General features: G+C 36.1%; 1 long non-coding RNA gene across 2 annotated transcripts in view; it reads right to left on the bottom strand.

Annotated features, from left to right (window-relative positions):
* Positions 1-20,082, bottom strand: part of LOC149127413 (uncharacterized) — a 46,499-nt gene extending 26,417 nt beyond the window's left edge. For both annotated transcript variants that reach the window (XR_016231194.1, XR_016231193.1), the window contains exon 1: positions 19,981-20,082. This is a non-coding gene — a long non-coding RNA (uncharacterized LOC149127413). The remainder of the gene's footprint in view (positions 1-19,980) is intronic.
* Between the last annotated feature and the right edge of the window lie 452 nt (positions 20,083-20,534).

Raw genomic sequence — 20,534 nt, 5'->3', positions numbered from 1 at the left:
GTTTAAATTTAACTGGAAAGTGATCCCTGTTAAATATAAGAGTGGGAATGAGAGAGAGAAGTGATGTACAGTCCGGCACATGCTCAATTGGACTTGCCCCAAATGGTAGAGTTAAAAACGTGTCAGGGGGTTCCAATTCAATCCCATCAAGGTGGCATGTACCAATGCCATCTCACTAGTCCAAGTGATCAATTTCAGTTCACAATTGATCACACTGATAGGTCTTAGAGTCAAAGGGATTACATTAACAAGACTAGTGTCTGCAAATACTAACTGATAGAATCAAATAGGGAGAGAATGATCCATCATGGGAAGCAGGATACACAGCAGACTCATAGAATGACAGATGTCCTATACAGCACTCTGGCCTCAGAATCAGCACTTAAGGCATTTGGATCTGGATGAAGAGCCCATGGGGGTATTTTAGACATGGAAAGCCAAGACACTCTGGAAAAAAAAAGACCTAAATGAAACATCTCTGCGAGCGAGATCCCAGTAGAAAGAATGGGCCATCAAAGAAGGAGGTACCTTTCTTTGAAGGGAGGAGAGAACTTCCACTTTGACTATGACCTTGTCTAAATAAGATCAGAGTTGGCAAACTCAAAAGGCTTCCATAGCCTTGGCAACTCATGACAAGAGCCTAGGGTGATTACTGACGCCGTAAACAAGAGTGTCAAATTGTTACGGCAACAACAGGAGTCACTGTGTACTTACTCCCCATGTAGGATCTCTGTCCTTAATGTGTTGTACAATGTGAATTAATGCTATAACTAGTACTCAAACAGTACTTTACACTTTGTATTTCTGTGTGGGTGCAAACTGTTGAAATCTTTACTTAATATATATTAAATTGATCTTCTGTATATAAAGAGAATTGAAAATGAATCTTGATGTGAATGAAATGGGAGAGGGAGCAGGAGATGACAGGGTTGCGGGTGGGAGGGAAGTTATGGGGGGGAAAAGCCATTGTAATCCATAAGCTGTACTTTGAAAATTCATATTTATTAAATAAATGTTAAAAAATAATCATTGTAATGACATGTACAAGTCTAAAAACTACTGTTAATTAACCAACCTTGGTATGCCATTAACCTACCATTGGGATGTCAGAAGCCATTGTTTTGTCATAATCATTTGTAATGTCATAAACTACCTTTGTGAAGTCTATCAATTTTGATGTTACAAAAATATTTTGATATTATAGACCAATCATAATAATCACATTATGATTATAAAACAAACCATTATGATCTCATAAACAACCATTATTTTCACAATTTCAATGTGATAATCCACCTTCATGTAAAGAAAAATCTAACATTGTGATACATGATCAATTTTTACGTTGTAAAACACTTGTCATAATCAATTATATGTGATAAACCATCTTTGTAATGTCATAATCAATTGTGATATCCTAAAATCATTGTGATGTGTTAAACTAACATTAGTTTGCCATCAACCTACCATTGTGAGGTTATAAAGTAATTAGCATGATTTCATAATAAATTATGGTGTTATAAATATCTATGATGTCACAAGTATGATTGTGATATCAGAAACCTGTCATTGTGACATCATAATCAATTGTGATATCAAACCCATAATTGTGGTATCATAATCAATTGCAATTTAATTTACTTAAACTTATAGTATCATAAAATGTATTGTAGTTTTAAAAAATTTTGATGTCATAAAATCATTGATGTTATGTTGTAAACCTTCCATTCTCATGTTGTAATCAATTGTGATGTCACAAACTAACTTAATGATTAAAAGTGATTTTGTTGTCATAAAAATAGTGTGACACATAATCATTATGTAATAAAATTTCAATGTAATGAACAAGTAATGTGATACACTAGACATTTAATTGTGATGTTAGAAATAAATCATTGTACAGTCATAATAAATTTTGATGTCATAAAAGTACCATGATGAGGCCATAATTGTGATGCTATAAAAAAACTCATGATATTAAAATCAATTGTCAAATCATAAGCTCTAATAATGTAATATATTATGTTGTGATGTCACAATAAATTTTGGTCATAAAACCTAAAAAAAGTTTATATACAAGCAAAATGGAAATATGGAACAAACAACTGGAATATGAAATACTGAAATATCATTTTAAAAAGCTTAATGTTAATTTGGTATTGTTTTCAAAGTGTAATTTATTTGCATCAAAAACACAAAATATTTAAGTATAACATTTTTAAATGAAATATGCACGAACTATACACCAAAAACTACAAACTTATCTGAGAAAATAAGAATTCAAGAGATAAGCAATATTAATGGGTTGAAAATTCAACATTATTAAAATTTCAATTGTTCCTACAATAATCTCTAGATTAAAAAAGTCTTTATCAAATTCAAAACTACTGGAAGTTGAAGCTGTGACATATCCTCTACTGCTATTACAGTTCACTTTCTAGACAAAACGCTCCAAACTTTTGAAGCTTATTTTCAGAACAGACATAAACTGGGAATGATAAAAATAGTAGAACACTCAGTATCTAAGAAAACAGATATCACATACTCCAGAAATTTTAGACAGAAAGGAATTTTATACAGGGTTTTAGAACATACAAAACTGTTGACAAGACTGTGGTTCAGGGAAAACCACTACTGGATTTCAGGAAATTAGTAGTAGAGGAACTGTAAAAGGACACGGTTGTTGATCACAGTGAATCCAAATTGAGTGATCTTCAGTAGGCTGTTCAGAGACTTTATCACCTGCCAATGGCTGGCACTAGAGCAACGGTTGCTCCTAATTCTTTATTCCCTATTTTCCAGTATTGAATAGATGCCTTTCATTGGTGGAGTGTAGCCAAGAACTCCAACAGTATCAGAAGTGATAATGGAGATATGCTCTTAAGGCATCCAATTGCTGTGACACAGCACAGAAGAGAAATCTGCCACAGTAACACACAGTAGACATTCCTTCACTCAGGAAGTATTTTCTGAATGCGTACTTATAATATACAAGTCACTACACAAGCACAAGGCTGTGAGAGGTGGTGTGGATATATTGACACCTGCCATCAAGAAAATTACAACTTAAAGGCAATTATAAGACTTTCTAAAAAAAAGATTTACTTATTTGAAATGCGAGAGAGAGAGAGAGAGAGAGAGAGAGAGAGAGGTGCTCCATCCAAATGGTTGCTATAGTCGGGGTTGGGCTAGGCTGAAGCCAGGAGCCAGGAACTTCATCTGGGGGATCTCCATCTGGGTCTCCCACTAGGGTGGCAGGAGTCCAAGTATTTGGGCCATTATCTGCTGCCGTCCTAGATGTATTGGCAGGGAGCTGGATAGGAAACGGAACAGCTGGATCTTGAATCAATACTCTGATATGGGATGATGATATCCCAGGCAGCAGCTTAACCTGCTATCCCACAATATCTGCCCCAGTGATAAAACATACCTAAACATTATAGTTAAGAAAGGGAAGTATATAGTTGGTTCCAAACCTGTAATGTAAATAAAGTAATAAAAAAATGGAAAAAAGCTCTTACGGTACTCTAAATTTTGTGTTGTTCAATTACTTGCCTAATATTTAAAATTAGTAATGCTTTTTAATGTCCACATTACCAAAAGCATTTTCCATGAAGAAAATAAGTTCCTGTTTAATTAAGTATAATCCATTAGAAGGAGCATGTTTTCCTTAACATAGATGAACTGTTGTTAGATGTTGAATGTGTAAGATTTACTGTAAGCTGGTGGAGTCTCCCATTCTGGTATCCAGATTTCAGTTATATACATTGGGCCACTTAATGTCAATTTGCTTGGGGATTATGTCCCAGGGTCATGGATCCTGCTGTACAATTGCTAAGGTGGCAACTCTCTTTATGGGCCACATGTCCACTGAATTCACAGAGGAAGACACAAAGTCCATGCCAAAGAGCAGTACATTGGATTGTAATACTAACAAATTCTTATTCAAACACATGCTTCATCCACTTACACATAATGCTATACTCATATTTGTGTTTGTGATTGTCATAAGTAATCACTTTCAGGGTTTCAGTCTATTGCACTAATGTTTTATTTTTGATTAGCATCTGCCTAGCAATATTTGGTGGCACCCTGGTTTTGTTTATTAAACATTGTCTATTGTGAATTAACTCTGCAGATGGCTTATTGTATTAATTTTGTTTTGATACTTCCTTCCTAGCTGCAATTTCAGAGAGTATTATTTCCAACTGGTTTCCAAATGCTAGAGGTTTGCTTTATTTATCATTTGGAGATACTAATGCATTGACTACAGCTAACACAGTTAATAGAAGTAATTACAGCTATATACTAATTCTGAATATTTTGGAATTATTTTTAATAAGGGTTATAAAACATTGCAAAACTCCTTTGTTTTATTTTATAAATGGGATGCACACTGCTTTTTAATCATCTTGCAGATATCAAAAATTAATCTCATTATTCAAACAAAAAAAAGATGCCATATTGTAAAACATCATTTTTATATCAGAAAAGGTTTAAGAATGGTTTCATTCTGATCCCAAGCCTCTTATACTACTTAAGCTCTCCTTTCATATGTAGTGATGTAGATTTCTATTTTAAGTTACTAACAGTTTGAGATTTTTGTCCCTTTCTCTATTTGCAATGATAATTGGCTAATTAGGGAGTTGATCATTCATAAAAAAAAGCCCTGTTGAGAAGCTGGTTTTGGATGTGCAAATGTTCTTATGTATCAGAAGGAATTATTTTTAATATTTCCCCCAAAATCATGTGCTATTGCTTTTTCTTGTCTTCATAACAGAAAGATCATCAATTACATTTTTAAAACATACCAAAAAATTAAACTGTAGTTCATTTCTTTTATGAACTTTGTACTTTAATGTTTGTACACAGTTTTTAATGTGCCACCATCATTTATTTATGTGTAAAATCTTGGCTCGACCAACTATGGCATTAGCATTCAGTTTCATCTTTACATGTGGTCATTAGTACATTAAGTTTTTAAGAATTAGAGGATCGCCACAAGATGTTTTTATGGGAAAGGTCTATTTATGCAAGGAATGTAGATTTAGACTATAATTTTCGCAAACTAAATTGTGTACTAAAAAGAACCATGCCTTCCTCTCACCCTACAGTTCTAAGGTTACATAAAAGCAAATGTTTGCTTTGTTTGTTTTATAAGGCATAAACCACACCAAATATTTCGTCTTTGAACCAACCACTTTGCAAATAATTTTTCAATTTCTTTGTTAATTTTTGCCTAGTAACATTTGTACATAGTTTTGTATTTGTCTGAATATCAAAAGTGATATCAATTTATTTTTAAAGCCAGTGTGTCATGTTTTATGCTTAAATTTTACAGATAGTATTTCATTTGATCTTTATATGAACTCCTTTAAATATTGACAGCCATTCTACTGGTGGAAAAAGAGGCACAGATAAAATAGAATAATTTACTAAAGTTATTCAGATGGTAAGAATCTAAGGTAGGAATTGAGCTTATGGCTACCTGATTCCAAAATATGTTTTCTTAATCATTTTGCTATAATATAGCACCACCATGGACCAGTTACTGCAACTCAAGACAAAATGTAATGTATTCACAGGTAGTTAGCCTAAGAAATACATTCTCATTTTGGAAAGGATAGCACATCTTCAGATTTTCTTTGGGCATGTTGACTGCAAAACTGCATCAGTTTTAGTGCCTGAATTGGTAGTGTCTCAGCTTTCTCTCCCTATGTCTACATCAATTCCCTTCTAAGTGATTCCTTATTTAAAGAAGGAAATATCACCCAGATCACATGACTGAACCATGTTGCCACAGCTTTTTTGATCAAGATGGGCATTAGACCCATGATATTCTATATGCATCTTGATTTACACTATAGAAGAATTCTAGCCCAAGGTTCCATTCAACAGCAATGTTGATGGTGACTTGGCCCAATCACATAATGTCTTTTAGAGAGCGTGATCAGAGATATAGAGCAACAGATTGTCAGTTGCCTAAGCAGGAATATTTAGTTATGGTAGCAGAACTTAAAATGTGACTTGAGAGGAGAGAGAGTAACTAAGTCACACATTATGAGCATACTGTAGACATTAACAAATTTCTGCTGCTGAAGGGTCTGCAATGGTAACGTGGTAACCAGAGATGCCTCGAAGGGCAAGGACTTCAGAGAAGAGAGGGGGAGATCAAGGGATCTAGCAAGAAACAAGCCCATGAACACCTGCTCACCTCTTCCCAATGTTTATAGCTAGCATGCTCAGTGCTGTTCCGAGCTTGTTACCTACTAGTGTTGTCATAAGAAGTGTATTTATCCATCTCTGCTATAGACAGGACAGACATATGGGACAGGTCCGGGCGCACGGCAGGACTTTGAGAAACATTGTTTGAATTCATATGTAAAATAAGCAAGTCTGCCATCAGACTGTTCTCACTTATTCTATTCTCCCCTCTCCTCCCTCATATTTTCCCTCATTTCCTCTTGTGATGTGAGTAGAGAGGAACTCAGTAGAATTTTCTTCACCTCAATTACCCTCTACAATTTCCTATTAGGGTTCCGTATTTTCATTCTATTCTCTTTCAAATATAAACTCTAAATAGGAGAAAAAAATAGGAAAATGCCAGCGTACTTAACATACACCAAATCTCCTTACATCAAATTTTTAATCATTTAAAAAACCCATTTCCAAGAAGATTTTTTTTTAAATTTCTTCTACCAAGTTTATTCACCACATTCACTTTGCCCCTTTAACTGTAATTATCTGTGAGACTGGCTGGTCACTCTATAAAGGTGATATTCTCTTTGAAGGCAGCTATAGTATATTAGTTATTCTGTATCTCTAAAAGTCTATAACTCAGCTCTTGGCACACAGACATTTTTCAATAAATACTTGAATTGCGATGCAATGTGCTGAGCCATGGGGAAGGCTGCCTGAACAGAAGCACTTACTAACTCAAAAGGTCAGGGAAGTACTTGAGCTGGTTTTGCTGATACCAGGCCTCCTGTCCTTTCTGGAAGTGGAAGACCCAGACTTATTGTGCATGTGTGGCTGCTTCGCCACAACCCAGAAGTACAGGTGCAGATATTAGCATTGAGCAGATTTGCACAAGCAAGAACTCTTCAATTTGTCATGAAAAGCTAGGATTCCAAGAAGGGAGGTGATAAGTTGAAAAATTAGGGGGAAATATGTTGTAAAAAGAATCTGGCACACCCCTTCCCCACCTCCATATTAATGAAATGAAAAGGGTGGGGGAAGGAAATGTTATGCTCTGCATTGGCAGGAAAATTGTGCGTGTCCTGTGAGCAGATGAACATGGGACTGTGAACAGGAAGCTGATTATTCCAACACATTATATTTCTCACTGGAAATATCATCCTGGAGGAAAAGTCCAATATCTCTACTTTTGGAGCACCTACTACTCTAACTTTCTACATAATTTTGGACTGAAGATAATGATGAAGGTCACTTTAAAATGAGGTAGACAGGTATTTGTTACACGGTGTGTTTAGCTCAACACTGACCCCCACTTACCATCACTAACATTTCCAAGGAAATGTCTCTCTTTCACTTTCTCTGTCATCTAGCTGAAGTAACAGATTTTTATTCCTGTCGGACATGGAGTATTTTCCCTTTCCTTCTATACCCGACTTCCCCCATTCATGTCTGATTAGCCCCAAAGTAGGAAAGACACAGGAACTGAAGCAATCAATATCAGTAAGAATCTTGTTTTCTAAAATCTGGATTGAGATGGGAGAGAACTCAGTCTGTTAGGTAAAAACTGAAATTTTCTGCCCTATGATCAAGAGAAGTAGAGAAAGCTGTACTGCAATCAAAATATTAATAAGAATGAAATGGCTATGAAGAGAGAGATGGGGAGAGAGATAATATTCCGACACTTAACTCTAAATCATCCCAGAGGATCATCTGCCATGAGATACTCCCATGTTCTCAAAAACATCTCCATGCAGCCCCCAAGTCCCCACCCACCACTTAAGAGAGCTGGAATGCTTTCTCTTAAATACAATCAAATGAGTCTTGACTATCTCAGTTTCAGACAATATCAATAGAAGCCCCTCTGATAATGACCCAAACAGCTCCCTCTCATCTTTAAAATGAATCAGTTTCATGTCTACCTCAGAGTCAAAACATAATCAAAGTTACCATCACACACAGCCCTGTAAGATTCTCAGGGCCGAGGCATTAAAAAAAAGTCAAAGGTAACAGTTGTAAAGATATTTTAAATCAAAAATGATGTTTAATAAATCACAGAAGAAAAAAATAAGCATGCAGTAAGTAAAAACAGCCACCTCCATCAATCAATAAAACAAGTTTTTGTTGTTTTGGTTTAAAAAAATCCACAGCAGTAGCTTAAAAAAAAAAAAAAAGATTTGTGTTTAAATCTCTGCTGTGCAGAGGCTTCCCTAGTTCCCACATGGAGGCTGATATTTTGAAAAGGTAAGCCACAGTTGTGCATCGTTTGAGATGGAATTCGTTACCGGGTTGCATTATTTCACTCTGCCTCCGTGGCACATTACAATGGCCTGATATGCTGCCACACTTCAGGCAGACGGAAGCCCAGCAACAAAAGTTTTCAAATGAAAAAGCTGTGGGGCTAGGAACATACACAGTTCACCCCATGCCAGCTGATTGATGCAGCAGGATGAGAGGAGGGATGATCTTTTCTTAATTTCAGTGCATTTTTAGTGTGAGTGAGCACTGAATCCAGTCGCTAACCCCATTAAATTACTTGGCAAGTGCTGGACCCTATTTTTCTTGGGAAAAAAAGGTGCCAGGGCACTAAGATAATTTGTAGTTCTGGGTTTCTAATATACAATAATTCTGACTTTTTAAAACAGTTTTTGTAGGAAATATTTTATAGTTGGAGAAATAGTTTTTGACATTTTGGGGGGAAAAGAACAATGGGCCGTTTACAGGTCTACACAGCAGATTAATGAATCTAATTGAGTCTGTAGGGAAATGTTTCAGTTTAACTACTGGAACTAATTTATACATTCACTACATCGTAATAAGTCAATTTAAGTTTCTGGAAATAAAACTGGATATCCTGGGTATAGATTTGAACTATAAATTTCTGCAAGAAAGGAGTCTGTGTGTTCATTATACATTGTAAAATTACCATATGGACCTGTCAACACTTCTTAGCACAGCTTTGTAATAATGTCATTTAGTTTAACATTGTAATGTGCCAACTGAATTAATGTGTATGACACAAAGCATGCCTCCCTCCCAACCTCTGCTTCTGGGGAGCTGTGCAACTTTTAAAGATTTTTCTCAAGGCAAGAGCCTCCTGCATTTGCATAGAGAACTTCAAGATGAAGATTGAGTGTAATCACATTTACTACGAGCTGCTGAAAAACAAGCTAGAGGGCTCTGATGCCGAAACTTCCCAGAAATATGAGAGCTGGAGAAATGGGCATCAATCTTTACTTGAGAAGTCTTATTTTACAACCACACCGACCTACAGTTAGCAATAGTTTTCTCTAATAATTTCTTTTTTTAAACTGTGTCAAGCTACACACAATCATACTTGCTATTACTATATTACTCAAAATACTTTCCTCAATCTGTGTATTTATAGCATGAGTATGATGACATATTCCAGACAGATATCATTAGACATGACAAAAGATATAATCTTATAAAAATTGTCAAGCAAAGTTGAAAATAAGAAAAATAATATTTTCCATGTATAGAGACATTTACAAGTATAATCTGACTTAGTTCTTGAAACCCACTTTGTAGAAGAGAAAACTGAGATGTAGAGAGATGGTGTAGTTTCTCCAGACTCACACAGATGTGTAACATCAGAGCTGGAGTCTTTAATCTATGTACCATACTCAGAGACTTCAAACACTTGATGGAAAAGGAAACTAAAAGATGTTTATTTTGTTGCAAATAATTTTGAAATCCATGCATATACTTTTTACTAAATGAATTTTCATGGACATTTTGAATATCTTTCATATGTGTGGATTTTAAATATTTTGGACCAAGATACAATTATTTTCTAAATACATTTTCCACAAACTTTTTGAGATTCCCTCATAAGATCTGTTCATAGTAATAATGATAAAGATAATAATCATAATTACTAACACATATAGAGCCAGCACTTTTCCAGACAATTAAATTGTGAGACCAATTTTTATCCTCACAACAATTATGAATGAATAAACTGAGACATAGATAGGGTGATTAGCCAGGTGAAAGTCACATAGCTAGTAGGTGACAGAGCAGGGACTTGAAACAAAACAGAGTTTAGAAACCTATTTGCTAAGCAGCGATCAAATAAATAAATAGCCTCCTCCCAGGCGTAACTTCCTTTGATCACAGTTATTTCATAAGTCTGCATTTGTTCAAAAATTTGCTCTAATGAATCTTTGAGATAAGGCACTTGTTTTGAAAATTCTTTTATGACAGCAATGCTATCATCTAAACACTTATGAACACACAACCATTGACAAGTTTATCTGATGAGCTAGCTGTGATTAGGCACAAAGTTAAACCCCAGATAAAGACACTTGAGTGCTTTTGTTAGAAAAGAGCTTTAATTGTCCAGACAAGTCAAACTTAATAGAGAGTGAAACTATGGAAGGTCACGAATTCATAAGCCACTTCTTTGTACCACGGCAGGAAAGGAAGGGCATCCAGAGTAGGAGAGGTGTGCTGTCTCACACTTGGGCCTTTAAGCCAATGGATGACAAGTAATGAATTTTGCAAAGGAATCTTGCGTGTCTCCAGACTAAGCTTTCTCTCAGTTTGTTATTGCACTTTCTTCTTTGTTCTTACCGTGTAGATACTTGAACCTTGGTGTTCCTTGATCTTCAGCAGCTGGGATGAGGCTCCCGATTGTTCTCCTGATTTGTGCAGCTAGTTGTCTCCATGACCTGTGGTTGTGCTGTAATTGAGGCTTCACACCCGAAAGGGACTAGCACAGGCCTTGTGACTGAAGCTGATTTCTCAAAGTCAGATGTGTGTTTTGCTGTTTTGAAGTCTTAGTTAGCATTGCTTACTATGGCAATGGCTACAGGTGCAAGAAAAGCAAAATGTGATAGCGCTCATTGCTCAAATCATTCTAGTTATTCAAATGTGTCATCTATACAAATGCCTTGGGGATTCTTTGTCATTCATTCAGTAGTGATAGGTATTTGTTTTCTTAAAGGAGAAACAGGAGATAGATGGATTGCACCTATTAGGCATCAAGTTGCACCAAAAGTTGGGAGTGCTTCTCAGTAGAAAACTGAAAATCCTGTAAATAGGTGTTTATTTGCCCCTAAATCTTGCTTAATAAATGATTCCTATTTCTGGAAAAGAACATAAAAAGAGACAGATCCATTAGTTTCAGATGATATAAGGAACATTGCATGATATCACTAAATCTGCCTCAAGTTACATGGAGAGAGAGATGATTGTATGCTATCAGACTGTCATTTATGTCCTAAAGACAGGTACAATTGCGTAGAGCACCTCCTACTGGTGAACAATTGCTTAGCAAAGCCCACAGTGGTGTTCTGTGTTGAGGGCAAATTCCTTTGCCCAAGTCAATGCTGTGATCAGAGAAAACGCAGGACTGGTGATCTGAAAACAACTAAAGAGTGGACAAAAGTAATGCCTTGTTTCATATGTTATGGAACAACTATCTCATTGGCTTTATAAGGAAGAGCAGCATGGAAAGATGATGAAATAACAAAATCCACCAAACGGAAACAAATATAATTCCTAGTAAGGTTGAATTTCTCATTGGATTCATGTTTGAAAATCACACAGGAAGGTCTGGATCAAATAAATTATCTGAGCACTTTGCCCAGGTTCAAGAATCACTAAATTAGAAAGCTCACATTAGAGCATTGATATTCAGGTTTGAGATTCTGCATCAATGACTTTGGGGCATTGGCTGTGATTCTTCTTTCTCTTGCCTATCCCAGGCGTTTGTGCATTCTTAGCCATGAAAAGCATGCTGAAGGAAAGAGTTGATAATTATTTCATGAATTTTGGCAGTGTAGGCCTACATCAAGATTCCAAATTATATGTTTTGGCCTTAGAATTAATTTCCAAGAACATTTTAAAATAATAACTTGCATCCAGAAGCTCTGAATTAATCCTATTAACAATTTTATACGTGTGAAAAAATTTAATATTATTCCATTTGAATAAGTTTATGCTGTTTTAGCAGTTAGATAAGAGTGTACATACCTCTTTTGTTTTGTGATGATAAAAGAGAAAAATCTAAAGGATGGTTCTTCTTCTCTTGATTCATTTGTACTTTTCCATTCCAACTTCTGCCTACCCCCTACCTTCAATATATGCCTTGCTTTTTCATTTAGATGAAGTATAATTTGTTCAAATTGTCCTTTCCAGACTTTAAAAAAGCATATCCAGTATATGCAGCAATACATGGCTTTAAAATACTTAGCATTTGTGTGACACTGCTGCTCATCTTCAATGCACTTTAGAAATATTAGCTAATTAATTAATTAGTTCCTGATTGCAAAGGGGTAGAAGTTCAAGGAGAAAATTGACAAACGTTTTCCACCTTTATAAAGAAAAACTCACTTATATTAGAGAACATTATTTCTCTTTTTGAGTAATATGTACTATCATAAAAAGTGTTATAAATGCCCTTTGCTGGAACTAGGTATAATAATCATTAAAAATGAAGAATAGCAGTAATAATACTAGTACAAATACAGCAATATTTTCTTAGGTAGATACAGATTTTTTAGCTCTGCTCCTTAAGAGTGGGAGATGTGTCTTGTTTTCCTTTGTGTTCTGGCACCTAAGAAAGTCCCTCACATGGAAAATATAAATATACTAGTTTATGAGTAATGAAGTCTAATTTATAAAGTTTATTTCAAACAATATGAGAGTCGATGCAAAACAGAATTGTTCTACGTAAAAAAGAAAGCCAAGAATCAACAGTATGGTAAATTTTCTGACCACAAGTCATGTTTACTTGCCACTAAACCCCAGGAAGAAAACTAACAGAAAGAAGAAAACATTACCAAAGATAAACTTAATTTGCCTGTGTGTAAATAGAGAATAGATTTAGCATTTGATGTTATTTCATTCAAATAACAATCTAATTCATTCTCACAGTCTCAAACTTTCCTAGAATAATTACCCTGATATTCTAAGAGTTGAATGGGGAGAGAGTATAGTGCTTCATAAACCATCTGATGACAAAAGCTGGACATTTCAAATGGGCCTTTTAGTTTCATACACGAGTTCTTGACATGAGATAAACATAAAACTAACCACTCCACACGTATGAACATTTTTGTACAGATTTTTGATATTAAAAACACATGTTTGGCAATGGAGACAAAATGATCAATATGCTTTTTAAATTTGTAGACCACATCATAATTTAGCCCACTAAGTCGTGATCTGAAATCTATACATTCTATGTGGGTAAATAAAGTTATGCTTAATCTCTGTTGTTGGAGAAAAATCAATTCAACAACTGATGAATAATGCTAGGATACAATAATGAAGAAATATTACAAAAATGACTGCAAAAGTACTCAAAATCTTGGATTTGTGAGCTCACTATAGACATTTTTTTAGAGATACACAGGGAGAAAAATAGATGTTACACCCAGATATTTTTCTTAGCTATTCTTGGATTTCCGACTCCTTTGGCAAGATGAAAAAACTTTCTAAAATGTTTCTTTTGGAAAGGTATTATTAAAATAATAAAAATGAAATCTTTTACATGTTACTTCACAAAAGTCACATACCTTCAGATGATTACACATGTCTGTAGAACTCAGGAAGCCCTCAAGTTCAATGGATGATTCAAGGATATAGTATAGTGACACTCCGGTACTCAAATTGCTCATAGTCTTACTGATACCAAGGATTTAAGAATTAAGCCTTTTTGCAAGTTGTCTGACTATCATTTTGCTATAATCAATAGCATCTGTAATCTTTGAAAGCTAAGGATTAAGCCATGTGAAATATGTAGTAAGAGTGAATAAGTGCTTGGTGATGCCATGGGTGCTAGGGTACATAGCAACTGTTACTTCTAAGAAATTATCTCTGTTTATTTTCAGATTCTAAACTGTGGTCCAATAAGGAGGACACTGAATAACTGAGTCTCACCAAAGAAGTAAAATCTAATTTAAACACAAAAACTGTAAACACGTGCAAAGTATGAAAGAAATCACTAACTCTCAGACAGTGATCCTAATACATCATTGATCACCTTGGCAAATTCTAATTCTATTTGTATACATGAGGAAAGTTGAAAAAATAATATGTCAATGAGGAATCAAAAATGGAGAAGAATATTTTATTTTCTACTAATGCTCTATTGTCTGTGCTCTTAAATTTAAAAACATGCATTAGCTCAGACAATACTTGACTCTGGGGTTCATTTGTTTTTGAAACAAGTCTCGGCATAGTCCTCTAAAAAGTAAGATAAAGCAAGCAGTACTTAGACAATTTTATGTTTGTCATTTTAGGACTGAATTCAGGAACTGCTAGGGAAGAGTAAGATAGTAAGCAGGCCACTCTCCCTCTAACCTTGCTTTTCCCATCCGATGGCTGTCTTGTGTATTCTTTTTCTGAAGCATCTGACTCTGCTGAAATAGGTAGAGAACATTTCACAAAGCCAGTTGGTTGCTTCTGTTTTAAATAGAGAGACATATGTCCATTCTAGTCATGATATTTGGACTCCAAATTACACAAAAAAAATCAACTATAAAGCAAAAATAAAAAGGCTCTCTAACTCTTTCTACCTGAAATAGAGGTACTTCCATATTCGTCAGAAAGCTTTTACCTGTCTGGAAAATGAAGCTGAATGGTGTGGGCTGACTGCTAATGTTTACAAGCTGATGAGATGCAGTGAGATTTCCCTGCGGATACAGTCTTGAGTACAGGACGAGCGAAATTACTACAATCCTGCCTCCTGAATTAGTTGAACAGGCTAATCCTCACAAATGGATAGGATTTACAATATGATTGTGAGGTTTTTATCCAATTGCATAAATCTATGTATAGATGTAGGTCCAAATTTATAGATGCTGGATATAATATAGCAGAAAAAGATATGGACGTTTTCATCTGGCAACTTTTATGTACATTTTAAATCACTGTTTAGTGTATCTTTCTCTCAATAAAAGTAGCATACTGAAATAGAGGAATTTGTTACAATAAAATATAAAGCCAGGCTATTACATTACTAGCCCAGTAACACAATGCCTTGAACGTTTAAAATTGTATAGAGGAAGTTATTTATAAAACCGTGTGGCCAAAGCCACCACCTATGCAGTTGGAAAGACACCAGCTAACGATAGCAAATAAAGATAATTGTTTTAAAAAATACATGTCTTGGCCAGCGCTGCGGCTCACTAGGCTAATCCTCTGCCTTGTGGCGCCGGCACACCGGGTTCTAGTCCCGGTCAGGGTGCTGGGTTCTGTCCCGGTTGCTCCTCTTCCAGGCCAGCTCTCTGCTGTGGCCAGGGAGTGCAGTGAAGGATGGCCCAAGTGCTTGGGCCTTGCACCCCATGGGAGACCAGGAGAAGTACCTGGCTCCTGCATCGGATCAGCGCGGTGCGCCGGCCACAGTGCGCCAGCCGCGGCGGCCATTGGAGGGTGAACCAACGGCAAAGGAAGACCTTTCTCTCTGTCTCTCTCTCTCACTGTCCACTCTGCCTGTCAAAAAAAATACATGTCTTTATAATATATGCACTAAAATTTTATGTATTCTTTCTATATAAATAAAGGTTTCAAAAAGGTATTGTGGTGCAATACCTTTCAAACACCCTTCAAACACCCTTGAAATAACTGTTTGCCAATCCCCTAATAGGGTTGTGTGACTTTTTTTTTTTTTTTTTTTTTTTGACAGGCAGAGTGGACAGTGAGAGAGAGAGACAGAGAGAAAGGTCTTCCTTTTGCCATTGGTTCACCCTCCAATGGCCGCCGCGGCCAGCGCGCTGCGGCCGGCGCACCACGCTGATCCAATGGCAGGAGCCAGGTACTTATCCTGGTCTCCCATGGGGTGCAGGGCCCAAGCACTTGGGCCATCCTCCACTGCACTCCCTGGCCACAGCAGAGAGCTGGCCTGGAAGAGGGGCAACCGGGATAGAACCCAGTGCCCTGACCGGGACTAGAACCCGGTGTGCCGGCGCCGCAAGGCAGAGGATTAGCCTAGTGAGCTGCGGCGCCGGCCGTGACCTTTGTTTTTATAAACTTTTATATTTAATTTCTAGTACAAGAGAGTTATTTTAGAATACACTCTCCCCACTCCCACCACACATACACATATGTACACACACACACACACACATGAACTGGTCAGAAAATCACAACATTCCAGAGCCTTGAGGAAATTTCAAGGATGGTAGTCTTACTCCATCCTCAAAGTGGCAAGCATGAAAATGGTCGCAGAAGGTGAGACCTAACTCTCAGGCCGTAGTGTACAAAGTTATAACAACTTCGATGTTCAGGTTCATTGTGAATCATCTTCTTCCCTATCAATTTCACAACTATTCTCTGTAAAAGTCTCACCTTTTCTTGCTTGGAACTATGCAAGTATGACTCCCTTTCCTGTACCTAAAGAGGAGCATAGTAATTTCCTACATTCCCTCAAACACAGCAAGTAAGCTAAATACATAGATGGTGTTTATTTTCTGTGATGATTCTCTTCCTGAATGGAGATAACTTCTAAGTTTCAAAGTCAATGTTGTGAAAGTAAACCAAAAAGCTGACTATAATATGAAGGTGCCTCAAAAAGTTTATGGAAAATAAATATTATGAATAAAACTATGTATGGATATAAAAAATTCTTATACCCAAATCAACATCTTTTATGTCCCCTTTCCATGAATGTTTGAGTCACCTGATATACTTGTCCCGGTGATGTGCCTGGTGGATTCATAAAATAACAAAGTGATTCTGTGTGCACAGACTTTTGTAGTTTGTAGGCAGTTTTTATTCTGAAACATTGTCAATCACACTGTCACAGGCATACAGAAATGCTGATGGAGTGTGTATGCAGTGAGTCATTTGAAAAATTTGCTGTCACTTCCAGGCATTCCTTTGGTATCCCATGGGAAATGCTCTCAAAGACTGGAGGGGTGAGGGAACAAGCAAGCCTCATCACTCACACTCTACCCAAGGGAGGAGATCCTAGCTAAGGCTCACCTCCACCCTTGATCTTGACCCAGAGTAAATACTGGGGTATAAGCCAGAGTTTCTTGACTCTTTCTAATTTGTCTTTTCCTAAGAGGGGAAGAAGAATATGGTGTCCCAGATACCTGGGATCTTGCCAGAGATAAAATCACAAACCAAATTAGGCTAATACAGTACAGCCCTTTGTAATTCCAAAATACTTTAAACACATCATTTTATTTAATGCATCTCTATTTTGCCACATATATTCCTATTCGATGCATTTTTTTGAAAGCCAGAGTTACAGAAAGAGAGGGAGAAACAGAGAGAGAGAGAGAGAAAGAGAGAATAATATTCCATCTGCTGGTTCACTCCCCAACTAGTCACAATGGCTAGAGCTAGCCTGGTCCAAAGCCAGGAGCCTGGAACTCTGTTCTGGTCTCCCACATGAGTAGAAGTACAAATGCTTGATCCATTATCCATTGTCTTCCCAGGCCCATTAGCAGGGAGGTAGACTGGAAGTGGAGCAGCTGGGATTCTAACCAGCTCCCATATGGAATACCGGTGTTGCAGGTGGTGACTCTACTTGCTACAACACAGTGCCGGCCCCTATTTTCAGTCTTTAACCTCCCAGCACTATATAGTTCTAACCATTTTTCACTTATGTGTGTAACATGATATATACAGTTAGACTGTCATGGCCCCAGTGAAAGGGCATGTACATTAAAAAAAATTAAAAGAGTCAAACCCTCATGAGAGTTCTTTGTCTTCTGCATGCCACCATCATGTGTTGGTGTTCTTTGTTCTAGTTAGCCTCTGGAATAGTAAGGGTTTAACATATCCCCCAGTCACAATAATCTCTCGATAATCTATTGAATGAATGATTTACAGACCTCAATAAGAATATTTTGTGAGATCATTTCCTGAAGAAAGTTATATTTTCCTTTTCTATTAATGAGCCGTTTGAATTGGAAGTCTTCCTTCACTGATGTCATCTGGGTTATCACAAGTCAAACATTTAACAATTCCATCTGCATCCATGGTTACCTACAAACATGGGAAGCTGCCACCCATCTGCATACCAATCCTTTTGCTTTGTTCTTGAAGTCATCATCTTGTCCTCTTGTAGCCAAAGTGGCATTAAAATTCTCCTTCCTCCAAGCAAGGAGAGTGGATTCTAGGCTAGCCTGTGTTGGTGAGAGAGAGATGCTACAGATGGCTGATACCCATGCCCCACTCTGCACCTAGGTTCTACAAGTTCTCTAACATCATCCTCACATGTCGATGAACATGTTGCTTAATCTCCTGACCTGGAACTCAAGTCATTTCCATTTAAGCATGGCTTTTCAGTTATTCTGTACATTTCCCACATAGACTATTTTCTCAATAATAAGAAATGTTGCTATTTGGGGGGATATATTTTAGACTCACTTATGTTCTATTCTATTGCCTACATTATATGATGTTTTTACTAATGTTATCAAGAATCAAATATTCGTATTAGTTCTCTTTTTTTTATTCCGAGGAAAATAATTCAATTTTTGGTTAAACAGCATCAGGACGATTTAAATTAGCAGAAGTACAAATAAGAAATTTAAAGATGTGGAGTAACACCAAATGTTTTCTTTATTCCAGGGTATTTCTATATGAAATTCCAATAGCAACTAACGATCCTAAAAATATTGTGATTCAAGTAATTTTGTAAATATGATAAGGATTCATAATAGCTATCAAAACTCAAATCAAATAAATATGCCAGTGAATTTAAAAAGGATTATTTGGGTCCATTTCAATCATTTCAGTAATATTATTTGAAATATATATTTATAGATCAGAGCTCAGTGTGCATATGTACAACCATGTCATATGAATTTAAAATATTTTAACATACACCTATCCACCATTGTCATTCAGCTTTGAAGTAAGACAAAGAATAAATTTAGTATTTATTTACCATTGCCTCTGTTTCATTACATCATAGGGAATATATTCATACCTGTAAGAATATGTGTAAAGCACTAGATATGACAGTGTGAAATAATTTTTCCTAGGTAAATATTTTATTTGTACTTTCAAAACCTGCAGCTTTTCCTCAAAGATTGATTTCACAGTGTGATTTATTTCTCACTGCTCAAAAACTTTACAGGTTTTTAAAGCTTCAAATGTATTTATGAACATACAATCAATTTGATGTCCATGACTAATGTAAAATTCATTTTGCTCAAATTAAGTTTCCTGTAAATAGTATCTGAAATGGCTTGGTAATCTTTTCCATTCTTTTATTAGGTAACTGATCTCTGGGTAAAAAAAAAACTGGTTTGTTTTATGAGATAAGCGTCAGTTAATATTTTAGAAGATATTATTATCATTCTTATTGATTTTTTCATTATTTTTTGTGAAAATTAATAAGAAATGCTCAAAATTCTCATTTTTTTTATTTCAGGGAAATATGTGCATAATTGTTTCTGTGTAAATGCAATAGCACCCTCTGGAGGCCTAGAACACTTTGCATTTCCATAAATCAATGTCTTCTTTTGTTAACCCTACATATTTTTAACTTAGACATTCAATATTTTACATTCTGATAATCATATTTGTCTCTTAAGAGAGATTAAAATAGATTAATTATATTTAATATATTATTACTTTCTAACCTGCGTTCATTATGATTTGTGTGCCATCTAATTTGTAATGCTACAATGTAATGACAAAACATACAGCTCAGCTGATCTTGGTGATGTTTTGAAAACTTTCAAACTTTTTAGCATGTGAAAATGTTTTCCAAACAAGAAATGACAACTCTTGTGTCCAAAATCTCTTAATATCTGGTTCTATGTAGGCAACAGGGAAATCATTTACCTCCTTTGAAGTTTCCTCATGGAAAAAGTTGATTTCATTCTTCAAGTCGCTGGTCAACAAACACAGCTGTGGTTTTTCTGTGGTTTTGAAGCTAGCTTATCAGAGATGGGAGAATATGGAAAGGAGCAGAGGTCAAAAAACATCGGAAAAAATATCATGAGTCAACTGGAACACATTCAAGGTCCAAAGTGACTGCTATTGTGACATAATAATATAAATAAATGATCCCACAGTCATCGGCCTCTCTGTCAAAGCTCTGCATACAAAGGTCTTTTTGAAATTTGGGGAGTTGTAAGCCGAGTTGTTCATCCCTCTAAAAAAGAGGATGAGAATATGACTAATACTGAGAGAGAGGAAATAATGTCATTCAGTTCTAAATGACGCCCAGGCGTGCTTCTTCTTGAAGCCTGTTCAAGAGGCCACATCTTAACCAGCTGAGGGATAGAGGAGTGGGACTGAATCCTCAGTGAAACATGACACTCAGTGGGAAGGTAGGTTCCCCTTGGAGCTAGTGTGAAGATGTCCCAAGCAGAATTCTAAATTTTTCATGCAAA

The sequence above is a fragment of the Oryctolagus cuniculus genome, chromosome 3, assembly GCF_051225735.1.
Source record: "Oryctolagus cuniculus isolate XC-2025 breed Fujian yellow rabbit chromosome 3, ASM5122573v1, whole genome shotgun sequence".
In the NCBI taxonomy this organism is placed as follows: domain Eukaryota; kingdom Metazoa; phylum Chordata; class Mammalia; order Lagomorpha; family Leporidae; genus Oryctolagus; species Oryctolagus cuniculus.
Note: the sequence above shows the minus strand (reverse complement) of the source record. Positions and strands in the feature narration are given on the sequence as shown.